This window comes from Neolamprologus brichardi, chromosome 14 (assembly GCF_056152115.1).
Source record: "Neolamprologus brichardi isolate AB-2024 chromosome 14, ASM5615211v1, whole genome shotgun sequence".
Lineage (NCBI taxonomy): Eukaryota > Metazoa > Chordata > Actinopteri > Cichliformes > Cichlidae > Neolamprologus > Neolamprologus brichardi.
Window position 1 is genome coordinate 2,097,501 of NC_142117.1, and position 15,000 is coordinate 2,112,500.

The window sequence follows — 15,000 nt, forward strand, 5'->3', positions numbered from 1 at the left end:
AAGATTTAGTTTTAGATCTAACGAAGGTTCTCAGAGGAGAGGTGAAAGGTCTTCAAGGAACTTAAAGAATTCCAGCTGCTTTCTTTCAAAGCTCATCAGACTACCATGACCTGGATGACTGGGAACCCTTTTTTCTCATTCACTGTGTGCAGTCCCTCTGGAGTCCTCCCTGTTGGAGCTTGTCAGTAGCAAAGGCCTGAAAGTACAAAAATGAATACTGAAGAGAGCTTAAAAACATTCCTGCTTGAATTTGAAGGCAGATTTAAGTCTATAATTTCAGAGTTCCAGATTTAAGCACAGGCTTCCTGTGGCTCGTTGGTCTAGGAGTATGATTCTCGCTTCGGGTGCGAGAGGTCCCGGGTTCAAATCCCGGGCGGGCCCCCTTCACATCTCAAGCTCTTAGCTTCATGAAATTCTTTGGCAAGTCACATTGCTTCTGGAGCATTGTAAATGTGTTGTGTGCCAAACCTTTCAATGTTATCTGTGACACCAATTTGTCTTTCTAAAATGTTTTTGATTTTGTGAAGGAGTGTAAGGAAGAGGACTCCCTTACTATATTTATTTATATTATACTATCTGTATAGCACTTTAGAGCACACCTTTCACTTTATTAAAAGCACCTTATCAAGCACTTTATTTAGCATTGCACTTTAAGCATGGATTTGCACAGTAAAACATTTGCACACAAGAAGTTTAAATATTTATTGACTATTTATTGGGAATTTTAAAATCAGTTGGTAGCCTTATTTCAGATCCTGCACAGCTGCTCCTCATCAAGGAATGTGGTGGTTGTCTGTCAGGAGAAAAGAATGGTGATTGAAATTATGATTAAGGTTTACCAGAAAGGAAAACTAATGCAAATGTGTGTGAAATCTAGGGATAAAAGTAGTGCAAATAAGTGTAAGATAATGATTACTCACCTTTCTTGCCTGTGTCCTCTTCAGGGTGTTTGGGCAAATGTTTCCCCGGGGGTCCAGACACCATTTAAAGGTTCCGGGAGAGACCATTGGTAAAGAGAGTGTGGTGAATCTTTTTGTGCTTGGGTTTCTGGGTTTTTATAATATTGGGTTTGGTGTAATATTAAAGTGTGAAATATTTATTAATATGTAAATGTGAAATGTATTTATGTATTTATTTATTCTTATTGATATATTGTATACTGTGGTGGAAGGTTGGGATTTAATAACTTACCTGAGAGTGGAATAATGGTTTAGTCTGTGACAGCTGAACATATTTAAGGCTGCTAGTTGTCATTAGAGGGTGGATTTTTTGTGCTGTGAAGAAGCTCGATAAATTGTTTGTAAGGAGCGCTGCATAGAAAATAAATACTTTGTTCCACTACACTTGTCTTGGTCCACCTCACTGTGTTTCCAGCCGCTAAGGGCCGCCCTGTTACAAGTGGTGTCAGAAGTGTGTCACTCATGCCACAGTGAGAAGATGATGACAAGAGGTGGAAGAAAACCAGGCCAAGAGGAGCAGCCTGATGAAGGAGTTGGAGCTTCATCTGAGTTACAGGCCATGGCAGCAACAAGCCCTGAGGACAAATTGGAGGAGTTGACGGGGTTGGTGAAATCTCTTATGCGGTCTCAAGCAGCCAGAGACCAAAAGTGGGAGAAGGATTTGTCACGTCAGGAGCAAAGGTGGAAAGGCATGCAGCATCAATTTCAGCAAATCCAGCAACAAGTTAACGCTGTAATTGATAAGCCTGATCCACCAGAGGCGCCAGCGCCCCCTACAACATCTGAAGAACAAGAACTTGGATTCAATGGTGACGACATTCCAGTGGCCAGTGGGTCCAGGTCTTTAATTGAACCAAAACTTTTTCCTCTGTCAACAGAAGATGACATTGAACATTTTCTGACAACGTTTGAAAGAATGGCAAACGTGTGTCGATGGCCCAGAGATGAGTGGGCTATTCGTCTGGTTCCCCTGTTGACAGGTAAAGCCCGCACAGCCTACGTTCTTATGGATTTAACAGACTCTGAGAATTATGATAAGGTGAAAGAGGCAATTCTGGCAAAATATGAGATCACTGCTGACACCTACAGACGCCGCTTCAGATCTCTGAAAGTTGAACCAGGTGAGACGCCACGTGAACTTTATGTAAGATTGAAAGACCTGTTTTCGAGATGGATTAAACCTGAAAAATCAACTGTAGAAGAAATATCTGAGCAGATAATTCTGGAGCAGTTTTTGAGAATGGTTAATCCAGAGCTGGAGATCTGGATACGTGAGCATGACCCGAAGACGGCAAAGGAAGCAGCTAGCCTCGCAGAGGTTTTCACTTCAGCCAGAAAAGGAAGCAAGAGCACCTACTTCAGCCGGGAGACCCACTACGCCCAACCAAGTAAGTCCATTGGGGGTGAACAGGGTTCTGGTCAAGTTCAGGCTAGAAATTTTCCTAGTTCTAGGCAGCTCCCTTCTCATAGACCTCAAAATGTGAAGAAATCCTTTAAGTCTTCAGTTCAGGATATTAAATGTTATCACTGTCATAACTTTGGCCATACACAACAATTTTGCCCTGCCCTTAAGTCAAAACCATCTCTTTTGTGTGCAGTTCCAAGACCAGCCACAGAGCCGGTAGGAAAGAAAGCTTGTACTGTCCCTGTTTTAATTAATGGGCGTAAAGAGGAAGCTTTGCTTGACTCTGGGTGCTTCCAGACTCTTGTACACTCTAGCATAATTTCAGGAGAAAAGCTAAGTGGGGTTGGGGCTACAATAAGTTGTGTGCATGGAGACGAACACAGGTACCCCACTGCTGAGGTTTACCTGACAGTGGGAGGTCAAACCTACTTGTTAGTGGTAGCTGTGGTCCCCAGTTTGCCATATTCAGTGATACTTGGTAATGACATCCCCACTCTTTTTGATCTATTCCATCAGTCAGATTATGACCCTCAAGTGAGTGCTGAGAAAGACATTCAAGGCTTTGGTAATGAATCTGGAAGCTCACTTCCTCTAGATATGACAGTTGAGCCATTTAAACCCTGTCATGTAGTCACAAGAGCACAAAGTGCAAAGGAAATGATGCAAGAGCTACCCTTTTTTGAGGAGTCTCTTGAAACAGAGACAGGGAAGATTAGGAAGTCTAGGGCTCAGAAAAGAAGAGAAAAGTTCAAAGGCTCAGGGGAAAAAGGTACAGCATTGTTTCCTAAGCCAAATAACCAACTTGAGTTTGATGTTCCCTCAGATTTAGGTGCAATCCAAAGAAGCGACCCTACTCTAAAACCCTGGTTTGAGAAGGTAACAGAGGTAGAGGGGGCTAGTCAAGGTCAGGTAAGCTGTCTTGCAGACACTGTTTACCTAATTAAAGGAGGCATCTTGTACCAGAGAAAGGGGAAGTGCGAAGCTGTGGCACTCCCACAACAGTTCAGGAACAAAGTTATGGATTTGGGTCATTCAATTCCATGGGCAGGTCATATGGCTTTTCACAAAACACTGAATAGGATCAGCAGCTATTTTGTTTGGCCAGGGATGTATGTCCAGGTCTCTGAGTTTTGCCGTTCCTGTGGAAAATGTCAGCTGACCTCAGGCAAAGGAGTAGCGCGAGCCCAGTTGCAACCACTGCCAATTATTGAAACACCGTTTGAGAGGCTAGGCATGGATATCGTGGGCCCTTTAGAGAGGAGTTCCACAGGTCATCGCTACATATTAGTCATATGTGACTATGCGACACTGTTTCCTGAGGCCTTCCCACTCAGATCAATTAAAGCTCGTCACATTGCTAATTGTCTTCTGCAGCTTTTCTCTAGGGTAGGCATACCAAGAGAAATTCTGACGGATTGTGGAACAAACTTTCTATCCAAGTTGTTGCAGCAGGTTTATAAGCTGTTAGGGATAAAGGGACTTAAGACCACCCCGTATCACCCCCAAACGGACGGGCTAGTGGAGAGATACAACCAGACTCTCAAACGTATGCTGCGCAAGTTTGTCTCTGACACAGGTGCTGACTGGGATCAATGGCTGCCATACCTTCTGTTCGCCTACCGGGAGGTCCCGCAGGTTTCTACTGGCTTCTCGCCTTTCGAACTTTTGTACGGTCGCCAAGTGAGAGGCCCCCTGGATCTGCTTAAGGACTGCTGGGAGGACCCCAAAGCAGAGGGTGAAAACATCGCAGCCTACGTAATTAACATGAGAGAGAGATTGGAGAAAATGGCATCATTGATGCAAGACAACATGAAAGCTGCACAAAAACATCAAAAGACTTGGTATGATCAGAAGGCCAGGGATAGGGTCTTCCTTCCAGGTCAGAAAGTACTGTTATTGCTTCCCACCAGCGATAACAAGCTGCTGTCAAAATGGCATGGACCATACGAGATCGTCAGACAAGCTGATATAAAACCACTCGTGGACCCACAGCTCTTTCGAGAAACACCAGGCTTCACATCACTGGTTCAGCACAAGATACGGGTGAAGGAGGATGCACCCGTTCGACAAAAGAGCTACAGAATTCCAGAACGGTTGGTGCCAGTGCTGCAGAAAGAAATAAAACTGATGTTGGACCTGGGAATCATTGAGGTGTCAAGTAGTGAGTGGTGCAGCCCGATTGTTTTGGTACCAAAGAAAGATGACACCCTGAGATTCTGTATTGATTTCAGATATTTGAATGCAGTATCCAAGTTTGATCCCTACCCAATGCCCAGGGTGGATGACCTGCTGGAGAGAGTTGGATCAGCAAGGTACATCACAACACTCGATCTCAGTAAAGGATACTGGCAAGTGGCTTTGGCACCAGAAGCGAAAGAGCTGACAGCCTTCAAAACTCCTTTTGGTATGTACCAATTTAAAGTCATGCCATTTGGGCTTCAAGGTGCACCAGCGACATTCCAACGATTAATGGACCATGTACTGAGAGATGTGTCAGCATTCTCTGCAGCATATCTGGATGACGTGGTGTACAGCCAGTCCTGGGAAGAGCATGTCACTCACCTACAGAAGGTGCTACACTCCATCAGAATGGCTGGACTGACTATTAACCCCAAGAAGTGCTCCATAGCCAAGAGAGAAGTGGAGTACTTGGGCTTTGTGGTTGGCTCTGGGAAGATAAAGCCGCAGGTTGGAAAGATTGAAGCAATTCAGTCCTTCCCAGTTCCGACAACAAAAAGGAAGGTGAGAGGTTTTCTGGGTCTAGTAGGCTGGTACAGGAAATTCATACCTTCTTTTGCAGAGCGATCCACTGTACTGAATGACCTCACAAAAGGCTCAGCCCCCAACAAAGTGCATTGGACAGAAGACTGTGAGCAAGCATTCAGAGACCTCAAGGGAGCAGTTTGCACACATCCAGTTCTACACAGTCCAGACTTCAACAAACCATTCATCTTGCAAACTGATGCTTCAGGAGTTGGCCTTGGTGCTGTCCTTCAGCAAGAGGTGGAGGGTGAAAGAAGGCCTGTGGTGTTTCTGAGTCGGAAACTACTCGACAGGGAGACGAGGTATTCGACGGTGGAGAAAGAGTGCTTGGCCATGAAATGGGCTATTGAGGCCTTGAGGTATTATCTTCTGGGACGTCACTTCACTCTAGAGACTGATCATCGTGCCCTCCAGTGGTTGAACCGCATGAGGGATGCGAACGCCCGCATTGCAGGATGGTACCTGTCTCTGCAGCCTTATGACTTTACGGTCCAGTATAGGCCTGGGAAGTCAAATGTGGTTGCTGACTGTTTATCTAGGATGACAGAGGACTGAAGCACTTCGCGCTTAAGAGAGGGAGGAGGAAATGTAAGGAAGAGGACTCCCTTACTATATTTATTTATATTATACTATCTGTATAGCACTTTAGAGCACACCTTTCACTTTATTAAAAGCACCTTATCAAGCACTTTATTTAGAATTGCACTTTAAGCATGGATTTGCACAGTAAAACATTTGCACACAAGAAGTTTAAATATTTATTGACTATTTATTGGGAATTTTAAAATCAGTTGGTAGCCTTATTTCAGATCCTGCACAGCTGCTCCTCATCAAGGAATGTGGTGGTTGTCTGTCAGGAGAAAAGAATGGTGATTGAAATTATGATTAAGGTTTACCAGAAAGGAAAACTAATGCAAATGTGTGTGAAATCTAGGGATAAAAGTAGTGCAAATAAGTGTAAGATAATGATTACTCACCTTTCTTGCCTGTGTCCTCTTCAGGGTGTTTGGGCAAATGTTTCCCCGGGGGTCCAGACACCATTTAAAGGTTCCGGGAGAGACCATTGGTAAAGAGAGTGTGGTGAATCTTTTTGTGCTTGGGTTTCTGGGTTTTTATAATATTGGGTTTGGTGTAATATTAAAGTGTGAAATATTTATTAATATGTAAATGTGAAATGTATTTATGTATTTATTTATTCTTATTGATATATTGTATACTGTGGTGGAAGGTTGGGATTTAATAACTTACCTGAGAGTGGAATAATGGTTTAGTCTGTGACAGCTGAACATATTTAAGGCTGCTAGTTGTCATTAGAGGGTGGATTTTTTGTGCTGTGAAGAAGCTCGATAAATTGTTTGTAAGGAGCGCTGCATAGAAAATAAATACTTTGTTCCACTACACTTGTCTTGGTCCACCTCACTGTGTTTCCAGCCGCTAAGGGCCGCCTTGTTACAAGGAGTCACTCTCATGACTCATTGAGTGATGCCATTGACTGCACAGTCCCTGCCACGCAATCTGTATATGTCACATTTTGAGATTGCCTTGGAAACCTTACTGGGCAGGTACTAAAAAATACCTGTTACCAGGTACTATCACCTAATGGAAACTCTAAAGATCGAACTGAGTCAAGTTAAGCCAAGCTAGGTAGGTGCAAGTGGAAAAGGACTATTAGAGATCACAAAGTCTGATCGAAATTGAGGCCATTCAATTCCGGTGTAAAGACATTAAACTACATATGTCAAGGTCTCATAATGGTTTCACCCGAAACCTCTGCTGATAATTACCCACGCCTTTTTTCACATCTTGGCTTATGTGATGTGTTTCATAGTTGGTCAACGACCCTGGTAAAGACAACCCCCTCTGGGGTTTAAATACCTGGGACTCTCCAACATTTACTTTTAGATCTAACGAAGGTTCTCAGAGGAGAGGTGAAAGGTCTTCAAGGAACTTAAAGAATTCCGGCTGCTTTCTTTCAAAGCTCATCAGACTACCATGACCTGGATGACTGGGAACCCTTTTTTCTCATTCACTGTGTGCAGTCCCTCTGGAGTCCTCCCTGTTGGAGCTTGTCAGTAGCAAAGGCCTGAAAGTACAAAAATGAATACTGAAGAGAGCTTAAAAACATTCCTGCTTGAATTTGAAGGCAGATTTAAGTCTATCATTTCAGAGTTCCAGATTTAAGCACAGGCGTCCTGTGGCTCGTTGGTCTAGGCGTATGATTCTCGCTTAGGGTGCGAGAGGTCCCGGGTTCAAATCCCGGACGAGCCCCCTTCACATCTCAAGCTCTTACCTTCATGAAGTTCTTTGGCAAGTCACATTGCTTCTGGGGCATGGTAAATGTGTTGTGTGCCAAACCTTTCAATGTGATCTGTGACACGAATTTGTCTTTCTAAAATGTTTTTGATTTTGTGAAGGAGTCACTTTCATGACTCGTTGAGTGATGCCATTGACTGCACAGTCCCTGCCATGCAATCTGTATATGTCACATTTTGAGATTGCCTTGGAAACCTTACTGGGCAGGTACTAAAAAATACCTGTTTACCAGGTACTATCACCTAATGGAAACTCTAAAGATCGAACTGAGTCAAGTTAAGCCAAGCTAGGTAGGTGCAAGTGGAAAAGGGCTATTAGAGATCACAAAGTCTGATCGAAATTGAGGCCATTCAATTTCGGTGTAAAGACATTAAACTACATATGTCAAGGTCTCATAATGGTTTCACCCGAAACCTCTGCTGATAATTACCCACGCCTTTTTTCACATCTTGGCTCATGTGATGTGTTTCATAGTTGGTCAACCACCCTGGTAAAGACAACCCCCTCTGGGGTTTAAATACCTGGGACTCTCCAACATTTAGTTTTAGATCTAACGAAGGTTCTCAGAGGAGAGGTGAAAGGTCTTCAAGGAACTTAAAGAATTCCAGCTGCTTTCTTTCAAAGCTCATTAGACTACCATGACCTGGATGACTGGGAACCTTTTTTTCTCATTCACTGTGTGCAGTCCCTCTGGAGTCCTCCCTGTTGGAGCTTGTCAGTAGCAAAGGCCTGAAAGTACAAAAATGAATACTGAAGAGAGCTTAAAAACATTCCTGCTTGAATTTGAAGGCAGATTTAAGTCTATCATTTCAGAGTTCCAGACTTAAGCACAGGCTTCCTGTGGCTCGTTGGTCTAGGCGTATGATTCTCGCTTTGGGTGCGAGAGGTCCCGGGTTCAAATCCCAGACGAGCCCCATTCTCATCTCAAGCTCTTAGCTTCATGAAGTTCTTTGGCAAGTCACATTGCTTCTGGGGCATTGTAAATGTGTTGTGTGCCAAAGCTTTCAATGTGATCTGTGACACCAATTTGTCTTTCTAAAATGTTTTTGATTTTGTGAAGGAGTCACTCTCATGACTCATTGAGTGATGCCATTGACTGCACAGTCCCTGCCACGCAATCTGTATATGTCACATTTTGAGATTGCCTTGGAAACCTTACTGGGCAGGTACTAAAAAATACCTGTTACCAGGTACTATCACCTAATGGAAACTCTAAAGATCGAACTGAGTCAAGTTAAGCCAAGCTAGGTAGGTGCAAGTGGAAAAGGGCTATTAGAGATCACAAAGTCTGATTGAAATTGAGGCCATTCAATTTCGGTGTAAAGACATTAAACCACATATGTCAAGGTCTCATAATGGTTTCACCCGAAACCTCTGCTGATAATTACCTACGCCTTTTTTCACATCTTGGCTCATGTGATGTGTTTCATAGTTGGTCAACCACCCTAGTAAAGACAACCCCCTCTGGGGTTTAAATACCTGGGACTCTCCAACATTTAGTTTTAGATCTAACGAAGGTTCTCAGAGGAGAGGTGAAAGGTCTTCAAGGAACTTAAAGAATTCCAGCTGCTTTCTTTCAAAGCTCATCAGACTACCATGACCTGGATGACTGGGAACCCTTTTTTCTCATTCACTGTGTGCAGTCCCTCTGGAGTCCTCCCTGTTGGAGCTTGTCAGTAGCAAAGGCCTGAAAGTACAAAAATGAATACTGAAGAGAGCTTAAAAACATTCCTGCTTGAATTTGAAGGGCGATTTAAGTCTATCATTTCAGAGTTCCAGACTTAAGCACAGGCTTCCTGTGGCTCGTTGGTCTAGGCGTATGATTCTCGCTTTGGGTGCGAGAGGTCTCGTGTTCAAATCCCAGACGAGCCACCTTCACGTCTCAAGCTCTTAGCTTCATGAAATTCTTTGGCAAGTCACATTGCTTCTGGGGCATTGTAAATGTGTTGTGTGCCAAAGCTTTCAATGTGATCTGTGACACCAATTTGTCTTTCTAAAATGTTTTTGATTTTGTGAAGGAGTCACTCTAATGACTCATTGAGTGATGCCATTGACTGCACAGTCCCTGCCACGCAATCTGTATATGTCACATTTTGAGATTGCCTTGGAAACCTTACTGGGCAGGTACTAAAAAATACCTGTTACCAGGTACTATCACCTAATGGAAACTCTAAAGATCGAACTGACTCAAGTTAAGCCAAGCTAGGTAGGTGCAAGTGGAAAAGGGCTATTAGAGATCACAAAGTCTGATCGAAATTGAGGCCATTCAATTTCGGTGTAAAGACATTAAACTACATATGTCAAGGTCTCATAATGGTTTCACCCGAAACCTCTGCTGATAATTACCCACGCCTTTTTTCACATCTTGGCTCATGTGATGTGTTTCATAGTTGGTCAACGACCCTGGTAAAGACAACCCCCTCTGGGGTTTAAATACCTGGGACTCTCCAACATTTAGTTTTAGATCTAACGAAGGTTCTCAGAGATGAGGTGAAAGGTCTTCAAGGAACTCAAAGAATTCCAGCTGCTTTCTTTCAAAGCTCATCAGACTACCATGACCTGGATGACTGGGAACCCTTTTTTCTCATTCACTGTGTGCAGTCCCTCTGGAGTCCTCCCTGTTGGAGCTTGTCAGTAGCAAAGGCCTGAAAGTACAAAAATGAATACTGAACAGGGCTTAAAAACATTCCTGCTTGAATTTAAAGGGCGATTTATGTCTATCATTTCAGAGTTCCAGACTTAAGCGCAGGCTTCCTGTGGCTCGTTGATCTAGGCGTATGATTCTCGCTTTGGGTGCGAGAGGTCCCAGGTTCAAATCCCGGACGAGCCCCATTCACATCTCAAGCTCTTAGCTTCATGAAGTTCTTTGGCAAGTCACATTGCTTCTGGGGCATTGTAAATGTGTTGTGTGCCAAACCTTTCAATGTGATCTGTGACAGCAATTTGTCTCTCTAAAATGTTTTTGATTTTGTGAAGGAGTCACTCTCATCACTCATTGAGTGATGCCATTGACTGCACAGTCCCTGCCACGCAATCTGTATATGTCACATTTTGAGATTGCCTTGGAAACCTTACTGGGCAGGTACTAAAAAATACCTGTTACCAGGTACTATCACCTAATGGAAACTCTAAAGATCGAACTGAGTCAAGTTAAGCAAAGCTAGGTAGGTGCAAGTGGAAAAGGGCTATTAGAGATCACAAAGTCTGATCGAAATTGAGGCCATTCAATTTCGGTGTAAAGACATTAAACCACATATGTCAAGGTCTCATAATGGTTTCACCCGAAACCTCTGCTGATAATTACCTACGCCTTTTTTCACATCTTGGCTCATGTGATGTGTTTCATAGTTGGTCAACCACCCTAGTAAAGACAACCCGCTCTGGGGTTTAAATACCTGGGACTCTCCAACATTTAGTTTTAGATCTAACGAAGGTTCTCAGAGGAGAGGTGAAAGGTCTTCAAGGAACTTAAAGAATTCCAGCTGCTTTCTTTCAAAGCTCATCAGACTACCATGACCTGGATGACTGGGAACCCTTTTTTCTCATTCACTGTGTGCAGTCCCTCTGGAGTCCTCCCTGTTGGAGCTTGTCAGTAGCAAAGGCCTGAAAGTACAAAAATGAATACTGAAGAGAGCTTAAAAACATTCCTGCTTGAATTTGAAGGGCGATTTAAGTCTATCATTTCAGAGTTCCAGACTTTAGCGCAGGTTTTCTGTGGCTCGTTGGTCTAGGCGTATGATTCTCGCTTAGGGTGCGAGAGGTCCCGGGTTCAAATCCCGGACGAGCCCCCTTCACATCTTAAGCTCTTAGCTTCGTGGAATTCTTTGGCAAGACACATTGCTTCTGGGGCATTGTAAATGTGTTGTGTGCCAAACCTTTCAATGTGACCTGTGACACAAATTTGTCTTTCTAAAATGTTTTTGATTTTGTGAAGGAGTCACTCTGATGACTCATTGAGTGATGCCATTGACTGCACAGTCCCTGCCAATCAAACTGTATATGTCACATTTTGAGATTGCCTTGGAAACCTTACTGGGCAGGTATTAAAAAATACCTGTTACCAGGTACTATCACCTAATGGAAACTCTAAAGATCGAACTGAGTCAAGTTAAGCCAAGCTAGGTAGGTGCAAGTGGAAAAGGGCTATTAGAGATCACAAAGTCTGATCGAAATTGAGGCCATTCAATTTCGGTGTAAAGACATTAAACCACATATGTCAAGGTCTCATAATGGTTTCACCCGAAACCTCTGCTGATAATTACCTACGCCTTTTTTCACATCTTGGCTCATGTGATGTGTTTCATAGTTGGTCAACCACCCTAGTAAAGACAACCCCCTCTGGGGTTTAAATACCTGGGACTCTCCAACATTTAGTTTTAGATCTAACGAAGGTTTTCAGAGGAGAGGTGAAAGGTCTTCAAGGAACTTAAAGAATTCCAGCTGCTTTCTTTCAAAGCTCATCAGACTACCATGACCTGGATGACTGGGAACCCTTTTTTCTCATTCACTGTGTGCAGTCCCTCTGGAGTCCTCCCTGTTGGAGCTTGTCAGTAGCAAAGGCCTGAAAGTACAAAAATGAATACTGAAGAGGGCTTAAAAACATTCCTGCTTAAATTTAAAGGGCGATTTATGTCTATCATTTCAGAGTTCCAGACTTAAGCGCAGGCTTCCTGTGGCTCGTTGGTCTAGGCGTATGATTCTCGCTTTGGGTGCGAGAGGTCCCGGGTTCAAATCCCGGACGAGCCCCATTCACATCTCAAGCTCTTAGCTTCATGAAGTTCTTTGGCAAGTCACATTGCTTCTGGGGCATTGTAAATGTGTTGTGTGCCAAACCTTTCAATGTGATCTGTGATAGCAATTTGTCTCTCTAAAATGTTTTTGATTTTGTGAAGGAGTCACTCTCATGACTCATTGAGTGATGCCATTGACTGCACAGTCCCTTTCACGCAATCTGTATATGTCACATTTTGAGATTGCCTTGGAAACCTTACTGGGCAGGTACTAAAAAATACCTGTTACCAGGTACTATCACCTAATGGAAACTCTAAAGATCGAACTGAGTCAAGTTATGCCAAGCTAGGTAGGTGCAAGGGGAAAAGGGCTATTAGAGATCACAAAGTCTGATCGAAATTGAGGCCATTCAATTTCGGTGTAAAGACATTAAACTACATATGTCAAGGTCTCATAATGGTTTCACCCGAAACCTCTGCTGATAATTACCCACGCCTTTTTTCACATCTTGGCTCATGTGATGTGTTTCATAGTTGGTCAACGACCCTGGTAAAGACAACCCCCTCTGGGGCTTAAATACCTGGGACTCTCCAACATTTAGTTTTAGATCTAACGAAGGTTCTCAGAGGAGAGGTGAAAGGTCTTCAAGGAACTTAAAGAATTCCAGCTGCTTTCTTTCAAAGCTCATCAGACTACCATGACCTGGATGACTGGGAACCCTTTTTTCTCATTCACTGTGTGCAGTCCCTCTGGAGTCCTCCCTGTTGGAGCTTGTCAGTAGCAAAGGCCTGAAAGTACAAAAATGAATATTGAAGAGGGCTTAAAAACATTCCTGCTTGAATTTGAAGGCAGATTTAAGTCTATCATTTCAGAGTTCCCGACTTAAGCACTGGCTTCATGTGATTCGTTGGTCTAGGCGTATGATTCTCGCTTAGGGTGCGAGAGGTCCAGGGTTCAAATCCCGGATGAGCCCCCTTCACATCTCAAGCCCTTAGCTTCATGGAATTTTTTGGCAAGTCACATTGCTTCTGTGGCATTGTAAATGTGTTGTGTGCCAAACCTTTCAATGTGATCTGTGACACGAATTTGTCTTTCTAAAATGTTTTTGATTTTTTGAAGGAGTCACTCTCATGACTCATTGAGTGATGCCATTGACTGCACAGTCCCTGCCACGCAATCTGTATATGTCACATTTTGAGATTGCCTTGGAAACCTTACTGGGTAGGTACTAAAATATACCTGTTACCAGGTACTAAAAAATACCTGTTACCAGGTACTATCACCTAATGGAAACTCTAAAGATCGAACTGAGTCAAGTTAAGCCAAGCTAGGTAGGTGCAAGTGGAAAAGGGCTATTAGAGATCACAAAGTCTGATTGAAATTGAGGCCATTCAATTTCGGTGTAAAGACATTAAACTACATATGTCAAGGTCTCATAATGGTTTCACCCGAAACCTCTGCTGATAATTACCAACGCCTTTTTTCACATCTTGGCTCATGTGATGTGTTTCATAGTTGGTCAACGACCGTGGTAAAGACAACCCCCTCTGGGGTTTAAATACCTGGGACTCTCCAACATTTAGTTTTAGATCTAACGAAGGTTCTCACAGGAGAGGTGAAAGGTCTTCAAGGAACTTAAAGAATTCCAGCTGCTTTCTTTCAAAGCTCATCAGACTACCATGACCTGGATGACTGGGAACCCTTTTTTCTCATTCACTGTGTGCAGTCCCTCTGGAGTCCTCCCTGTTGGAGCTTGTCAGTAGCAAAGGCCTGAAAGTACAAAAATGAATACTGAAGAGGGCTTAAAAACATTCCTGCTTGAATTTGAAGGCAGATTTAAGTCTATCATTTCAGAGTTCCAGACTTAAGCACAGACTTCCTGTGGGTTGTTGGTCTAGGCGTATGATTCTCGCTTTGGGTGCGAGAGGTCCCGGGTTCAAATCCCGGACGAGCCCCCTTCACATCTCAAGCCCTCAGCTTCATGGAATTCTTTGGCAAGTCACATTGCTTCTGGGGCATTGTAAATGTGTTGTGTGCCAAAGCTTTCAATGTCATCTGTGACACCAATTTCTCTTTCTAAATTAACGTTTTTGATTTTTTTGAAGGAGTCACTCTCATGACTCATTGAGTGATGCCATTGACTGCACAGTCCCTTTCATGCAATCTGTATATGTCACATTTTGAGATTGCCTTGGAAACCTTACTGGGCAGGTACTAAAAAATACCTGTTACCAGGTACTATCACCTAATGGAAACTCTAAAGATCGAACTGAGTCAAGTTATGCCAAGCTAGGTAGGTGCAAGGGGAAAAGGGCTATTAGAGATCACAAAGTCTGATCGAAATTGAGGCCATTCAATTTCGGTGTAAAGACATTAAACTACATATGTCAAGGTCTCATAATGGTTTCACCCGAAACCTCTGCTGATAATTACCCACGCCTTTTTTCACATCTTGGCTCATGTGATGTGTTTCATAGTTGGTCAACGACCCTGGTAAAGACAACCCCCTCTGGGGTTTAAATACCTGGGACTCTCCAACATTTAGTTTTAGATCTAACGAAGGTTCTCAGAGGAGAGGTGAAAGGTCTTCAAGGAACTTAAAGAATTCCAGCTGCTTTCTTTCAAAGCTCATCAGACTACCATGACCTGGATGACTGGGAACCCTTTTTTCTCATTCACTGTGTGCAGTCCCTCTGGAGTCCTCCCTGTTGGAGCTTGTCAGTAGCAAAGGCCTGAAAGTACAAAAATGAATATTGAAGAGGGCTTAAAAACATTCCTGCTTGAATTTGAAGGCAGATTTAAGTCTATCATTTCAGAGTTCCCGACTTA

The 15,000-nt window shown here is 43.3% G+C and overlaps 4 non-coding genes across 4 annotated transcripts; all 4 read left to right on the forward strand.

Annotated features, from left to right (window-relative positions):
* Window positions 1-309: 309 nt before the first annotated feature.
* trnap-cgg (transfer RNA proline (anticodon CGG)) lies at window positions 310-381 on the forward strand. The gene has a single exon. It is a non-coding gene; the product is annotated as a tRNA-Pro (tRNA).
* Window positions 382-7,323: 6,942 nt separating this feature from the next.
* trnap-agg (transfer RNA proline (anticodon AGG)) lies at window positions 7,324-7,395 on the forward strand. Its single transcript has one exon. It is a non-coding gene; the product is annotated as a tRNA-Pro (tRNA).
* A 3,761-nt stretch (window positions 7,396-11,156) lies between these two features.
* trnap-agg (transfer RNA proline (anticodon AGG)) lies at window positions 11,157-11,228 on the forward strand. The gene has a single exon. It is a non-coding gene; the product is annotated as a tRNA-Pro (tRNA).
* Window positions 11,229-12,114: 886 nt separating this feature from the next.
* On the forward strand, window positions 12,115-12,186 carry trnap-ugg (transfer RNA proline (anticodon UGG)). The gene has a single exon. It is a non-coding gene; the product is annotated as a tRNA-Pro (tRNA).
* The last annotated feature ends 2,814 nt before the right edge of the window (window positions 12,187-15,000 follow it).